The sequence below is a fragment of the Aotus nancymaae genome, unplaced genomic scaffold, assembly GCF_030222135.1.
Source record: "Aotus nancymaae isolate 86718 unplaced genomic scaffold, 86718_ANA_hifiasm-v0.15.2.pri h1tg000019l, whole genome shotgun sequence".
In the NCBI taxonomy this organism is placed as follows: domain Eukaryota; kingdom Metazoa; phylum Chordata; class Mammalia; order Primates; family Aotidae; genus Aotus; species Aotus nancymaae.
Genome location: NW_026988431.1, coordinates 47,911,934 through 47,919,693, shown reverse-complemented (window position 1 = coordinate 47,919,693; position 7,760 = coordinate 47,911,934).

The window sequence follows — 7,760 nt, the reverse complement described above, 5'->3', positions numbered from 1 at the left end:
GAAAGAGAATTTGGGTAAGGGAAGTCTAACTTTCTGAGATTCAGGAATTCTGTTCTATCCTGCCTCTGTGGTTAGCTGAAAAAAATTATCATTCAAAGGTCTAATATCTAGAATCTATAAGGAACTTAAATTAACAAGCAAAAAATCAAATAACCTCATTAAAAAGTGGGCAAAGGACATGAACAGACACTTTTCAAGAGAAGACATATATGTGGCTAACAAGCATATGAAAAAATACTCAACTTCATGAATAGTTAGAGAAATACATATCAAAACCACAATGAAATACCATCTTACATCAGTAAGATTGACTTATTAAAAAGTAAAAAATAACAGAGGTTGTGAAGCCAAGGTGCCGATGAAAATGTAAGTTAATTCAGCCATTATGGAAAGCAGTTTGGTGATTTCTCAAAGAACTTAGAACTACCATTTGACCCAGCAGTCCCATTATTGGATATGTACCAAAAGGAATATAAGTGATTCTACCATAAAGACATATGCATGCCGATGTTCATTGCAGCACTATTCACAATAGCAAAGATATAGACTCAACTTACATGCCTATTAACAGCGGACTGGGTAAAGAAAATGTGGTACATATACACAATGGAATACTACATAGCCATAAAAAAGAACAAGATAATATCTTTTGCAGCAACATGGATGGAGCTGGAGGCTGTTATACAAAGTGAACTAACACAGAAACAGAAAACCAAACACTGCATGTTCTCACTTAAAAGTAGGAGCTAAACATTGACTACACATGGACAAAAAGAAGAGAATAATAGACACCAGGGCCTACTTGAGGGTAGAAGGTGGGAGGAGGATGAGGATAGAAAAACTACCTATTTTGAACTATGCTTGTTATCTGGGTGAATAAATAATATGCACACCAAATCCCCACAACACACAATTTATCTATATAGACAACCTGCACATGTACTCTGAAACTAAAATAAAAGTTTTAAAAAGTCATGTTGCTGGGCTTAATTTTGTTTATAACCAAACGGGGGATCGTAATATCAATTTATGCTTTAACACTTAAAGGCTATGTTAAAGATAAATCTAATGTTAAAGATCTGTGAATTCTTAAGAGGAAAGAAATGTAATGCAAATCCAGCAGTGCCATGATTAAAACATGTTTTATTTTCTATATATTTCTAGAAATAAAAGTTGCTCACATGATTCTTCTATCTTGTAGTACAGTTTATGACTGAGCCATTTTACTTAAGTTAGTTCTGTAAGGAATCCACAGACACCCATATTTTGACTGATTTCTTTAGTGACAGAACCATGACAGCCCAATCATAATTTTTTGGAGGAAGATAATTTTAAAGCATCACCTTTCTCAAATGGGCTAAGTTTTAAGTCTAGTGAATGAAATTTCACAAAAATTACCATGGAGTCATTCAGTACTGCGTTGGAAGTCATCAGTATGATGAAGTAAGAAAAATAAAGAAAGATACAATATTTGGACTTTCACATGGTATGATTTTATCTATAAAAATCCAAAATAATCTGTGACCAAATTATTAAAACTGATAGGTTAACAAGCTTGCTGGATACAAAGTTAATATTGGCAGAAATTAACTATATTTCTGATACCAGCAACAAATACATAGTTAAAATTTAAAAACAGTTCTTTTGCAAGAGCATAAAAACATGAATGCTTAGAAATGAATTTCACAAATGATGTGTAAGATCTATATACAGAAAAATATAATCATCACTGAAATAAACTAACACAGATCTAAATAAATGAGGGAGGGAGAACTAAATAAATGAGATCTAATCAGTGTTAATGAATTGGAAGATTCAAAATTGTAAAGAGATATAATTTCTCCCCATAGTGATTTATAGATGTGATGCAATCCCAATAGGGTGTGTGTGTGTGTGAGTGTGTGTGTAAACTAAGCTGACTTTAAACAAATAGAAATGCAAAGAACCAGGACGTATTTGAAAAAGAAAAAAGAGGCAACATAGAACACTAGTTTCCTGGATTTCAGATAATTGGGCTTCTGTTTCTCAGACTCACTTTGAAAGTGTCTTTAAGATTTTTCTTCCAAACATTTGAAATAGTTATATCTGTCCCTGAATCTATATAAACGCAGCCTTTGCTACACCGAATGATGAAATCATGAATTTGTCAATGAATCTGTACCAATAGCTGCTGCAATATTGCTTATTGGGAGGTGTCTTTCCCCACAATGATGGACATATGTGTGCCCAGTGGATTGGAAATGCCAAGTAGTGAAAGTCCTGCTGGAGAGTGTATCATTTGAACATTGGTAGTTGTACCACTAGTTGTCACATGTGTTTGAATCCCTGTCTTTCACACTCAAAGTCGGTTTTAAGCATTTGTTCCAGAAAGTATATCTCTGTTGCTGACTGATTCCCAGTATACTTGGCTGTCTATGTAATGCTGTTGCTTCCTAATTTTTCCTGCTTGTTTTGTCAAGCTGCTTCAGATTTGCTGAAATGTTTTCTGACACTCCTTTCTTGTTTTTGGTACAGGATACTCAGAATCTGTTGTGAAATCTAAAATGTTTGGTATCTGTAGTCTTGAGAAAGCTTATGGCAGAGATTAAACTGGCATATAACTGGGATACTTCCAAATGTGAATTTTGAATTGGCTTCTAATTATATAATAAGACATTTTGCTTTATTTTCTTGAAACTTACATTTTTTCAGCTTTATATTTTAATTTTACTTCTTTACTCAGAGAAAATTAGTGATGTGGTGATGTTGTCCAGAAAGGAAACTCCCCATGAACATGTACTCCAGTGACATCAAATATATCAGGTGAAACCACAGAAGCCAGGGACACTGTTAGCAATATGCGTGTGAGATCTGGCTTTAAAAGGTCGACAAAGTCATCCACTCTCACTATGGTTTCATGTAGCAGAATAAATCAAGGGCCAAGATGATCTGGGCTTCTGTTTTCAGTGTATAATTCTGATCCTTGAGATGACTGAAACATTTATATAACAAACATCCAGACATTAAATCAATGCAACTTTTCTGTGGTTGTAGTTATTGTTGCTGTTGTGTGGTTAATGCTGGGAGAGAAAAGTTGTACATTAACATTTTCAGAAATCTAATTCTGTACCAATAACTATGTAACAACATCGAACAGTATCTTCCAATATCATATTTGTATCATTGTGTCATCTCAAGATGTAGCATGATATAAACTCCCTGGGGTTTACTCCTGATGGTTTCCAGACACCCATTGGTATGGTGTTTCACCAGCCAACTTGCAGGAGATACCAGACAGCATCTGAAGGAAAAGTAATTTCTAGATCAGAGTTAGAGAGGGTGTAGCAATTTTGCATTCCAGGGAGTGTCTGTCTAGTTTTTTTCTGGAGTGGGGTGGGTGGGAGATGGGGAAGAAAGGACGAAGACAGTTAGTGAAAAGGACTGCCAGCCGTATAATAAAACATAATTTTAAAGCAGTTGTCTCCTTTTTCATGCTAAAATTAATCACCTAGGCATTGATTTGGAAAATGCAAAGGAGGGTCCTTTACCATTTGTGGTCCTGGAGAAGAGCTGACATTATGCAACAAAGCAGAACATGGGAGTCTGAGCAGAACGTAACACCATGTGCCTCTTGAACAGAGCACTTCAGCACTCAGGCATGACCTCAATAACCAGGGGAGAAACAGTCAAGACATGGCTTCCATACACATGTGTAGTCTGTGGTGCATGGCAGAAAAAGTCAAAAGAGAAAATTATTGTTTGTTTCTGCTTCTCTGTTTCTATTTTTACTACCAGATCAATGTGACCTGGGAAATGCAGATTGCACAAAAATTGAAATATTCTCTTGAGAAAAAGCAAACACACCTTTCAACTTTCCTTGGCCCAGCGGTTTTGGTAATTTTTTATCTTCTTAGATAATGTTTCTTATATCAGAAACATCTCTGTGCTTTTCTGCTCCCTGTTTATTCACATCAGTCAAGGCATAGTTGTCATGTAACACTTAATTCTAAGTCACATCCTCTATCACAACGTTGATAATTTAAATTCATTTCTTCTTCTGTGAACACCAATTTTTGTTTCTTCTCCCTGTTAATTCCCTGCCTCTGCCAAGATACCAGATGTAAGGATGTTAGAGTCAGCCAGGACTCTTCCTTTTGCTTCACATTCCACACATTTCACCTGTCCTTGGCTCTTTTGCTGAGATTTAGTCCACTCTCATGTTCTCAGTGCCACCCAGATACAATTATGTCCTAGATTGCTAATGCATATACTTTCCTAAAGCCACTCACCTTCTAGCCTATTCTCTGGTAGCCACCAGAATTATGTTTGCAGAGTGCAAATCAGATTATGTAATTATTTAACTTAAAATTTATGGGTCTACAAATAATATAGCTAGAGTTCTCAAACTGGGGGTGGGAACAATAAAGAGAGACATGGATGGCCTTCATGGACCTCTGTGAATCCTCTGGAATTATACTAAACAGGTTGTCTAATGAGCATTAAGTATTTTTTTATTTATTTTTGAGATGAAGTCTTGCTGTTGTTGCCCAGGCTGCTATGCAGTGGCCCAGTCTTGGCTCACTGCAACTCCGCCTTCCAGGTTCCAGCAATTCTCCTGCCTCAGCCTCCTGTGTAGCTGAGATTACAGGCGCCCGCCACCACACCCAGCTAATTTTTGTATTTTCAGTAGAGATAGGGTTTCACCATGTTGGCCAGGCTGGTCTTGAATTCCTGACCTCAGGTGATCCACCTGCCTCAGCCTCCCAAAGTGCTGGGATTACAGGTGTGAGCCACCATGCCTGGCTGAGTATGTTTTTTTCATGAGAAGAGTGTCATAGATTTCAATACTGTGTCATGTCCTCTCTTCCTCCTCCCAAAATAAAAGCCTTTAAAACTCATCTTTGTGACAGGCAAGACCCTTCCCAATCCAGTTAACTGCAGTAGAATAGCGTAATGAAAGATGTAGTAGCATGTGAGGCTGAAGCCATTGTAAAATTGTAGAGTCAGGCAGTGCTGGGTGTCAGTTCTGTTTTGATTACCTGACATTGAAAATGCATTTTCTCTGAGCTTTATTTGGCCTGTCTAGTAAATGGGATAATGTTTTTATTCTCATAGGACTATTTTGGGCATTAAACTTAATAACAATGTAAAGTGATTGAGAAATAATTAGCACTCAGCAAATTATTGCCAATAATTCTTCACCATTATTAAGTCCTTAGACATCAAAAGATACTATTTGTGAAAACAGTACCGTCATAGTACCATCATCCTCTTTAGTGATAAATCCCTCCATTATCAGTTGGATTATTTTTGTTTCAAGTTACAGAAAGCCCCTAATTACAAAAAGGAATATATTAGCTCATGTAGCTCAAAAAGTCTAGAGGTTGAGTAAGCTTTAGGTGCTATTTGTACAGGACTGCTTATAATTTTCTATTATACTCTCAATTCTATCATTCTCTATGTATCAGCCTCCCCTTCAGACTAGTTTTCCTCATGGTGACAAAATGATTGCAGACTTCACAACCACACATCACACCATCCAGAACAAGAAGGAACATTTGTGTCCTGGAATTCCTAACCAAAGTCTGAGATCCCCTCTGGCTGGACTGGCTAAGGCTACTTGCCCATCACTAAACCAATCCCTGTAGCTGAGGTTACATCATCAGTCTTAAGTGTCTCCTAAACCACTTGTACTCCAAAGGAAATTCAGGGCCTTGTAAATATTTAACAAGGCCAGGTGCAGTGGCTCACGCCCGTAGTCCCAGCACTTTGGGGGGCCGAGGCAGGTGGATCACTTTAGGTCAGGAGTTCGAGACCAGCATGGCCAACATGGTGACACCCCATCTCTACTAAAAATACAAAAATGAGCCAGGCGTGGTGGTGGGCGCCTATAGTGGTCTCAGCTACTCGGGAGGCTGAGGCAGGAGAATCACTTGAACCTGGGAGGAAGAGGTTGCAGTGAGCCAGGATCACGCCATGGTACTCCTGCTTGGGTGACAGAGCAAGACTTCGTCTAAAACAAACAAAGAAAATTAACAACCAGTATGACACGAGCAACACCAGTGTGAACATATACCAGCCCAAGTAGAATGGACACTGACTATAAACAACCAGTATTCCTAAACTGGTGCTGCTAGCTGAGTCTCAGTCCTATTAGGAGGGGAAGGATGAATGTAACAATGGTTTGCTGAGGAGTCAGTTCTCAGGGATCCACTGATCACACCTACTCAAGAATGAGCTAATCCTCATCATCTTTCAGCTCATCCTCTGCAGCTAGAACATCAGAATTCAGCTTGTGCTATGTGCTAATGAGCTTCACCTTGAAAACAAAGTATGTAAAAAGAGACGAAAAGGCAGCTATCAGATTTCTCATTCTCTATGAAGGAAGAAATCATCAGAGAGAAAAATATATAGTATGGTTTTCGACTCTAAAAGTGTTTCTTACACACTTCTACTTTAAAACTTTGGGTTAGTAATTCATACTACTCATATACACAGAAACACTTAGAAAATGCATTATTTGATCTTAAATTATTTCAACCCATTTTCAAAAGTTTAGCAATTTTTATCTAAAATCATCTTTCTGAATCTTTTTTTTTATAACAGGAAAAACAATTAACCAACACTGTTTGTCATTCTTTAGTTTTATTTCATATAAAATTACTCACAAACCACTTCTCAAACCTAATCTTGGAATTCAAACTGTGTAATAAAACAAAGCTTCACATTATGCTGTCTTGGAAACATAACTGGGTGACTTTGTTTCTTCTTTGCCTCTCAGTTCTGTTTTCCTCAGCCATGGGTCTGGAAGCTCTCCAGACACCAACGGGGTGGGGGAGTTGTAATGTGGGGTTGGCATGTGAACCTCACCACAAATTCTTCAGGGATACGTCAAAGTAATAACGTCAGTGTGCTGAAATATGGGGGCGAGGGGGAAGAGTGGCAGCTGTTCCTTAATCCTATGTAGCTGTTTTATTTATTTATTTTTTTTGAAAAATCAAATTAAAAAGAGATTGCATATCCTGATTAGTTGTTTTGGGAACACTGAATTAATTTGAAATTGGGAAAAGGCATTAACTTATTCCAGAGGTGTGGAGTAAATCTTTTACTATTGTACTTGTATCCAAAGATACAGTTACCCAAGAAAAGTTAGATAAGAAGAATAGCCTATTTTAGAATATCACATTAAGGGCACAGATCATTGTTTCATTTCATTTATTCATTCATTCATTTCATTCAAGAAATATTTATTGAGTATGTTAGGTGTCAGGCAGTGTTCTAACTCTTGATGATATAGAATGTATATAGCATATAACCAAATATGCAAAGTCTTTGACCTCTTGAAGCCTGTATTGCAGTGCAAGGTAGGAAAGAAAAACAAATTTAAAAATCTCAAACAAATACAAACTATATCAGGCTGTAATAAGTGAGATGAATTAACACTAGCAGAGTTATAGAACACAAAAAGTGATGGAGGGTGAAGTGATATTTAGAAGGTCAGGGAGACCCAGAGTTTCAGCATGGAATAGGAGAAGGAACCCTAAGGGGTATCTGAGCTAGAGTATCCAGGGCACAAGGACAGACGGCATTCTCAATCTTCACAGAGAAGCCTCCCACAATGCTGTGAAGGGGATAGACGGGTCATGAAATCTCCAGAAGACAGATGAGGAAACTGAAACTCAGAGAACTGTGCGATCGTGCTGTCTCCTAGTCCTTTGTCTAGAAAGAATAAGTGCTAGACAAGTGCTTTTCAAGCATTTCAAACTTTCTTTTTAGTCGAG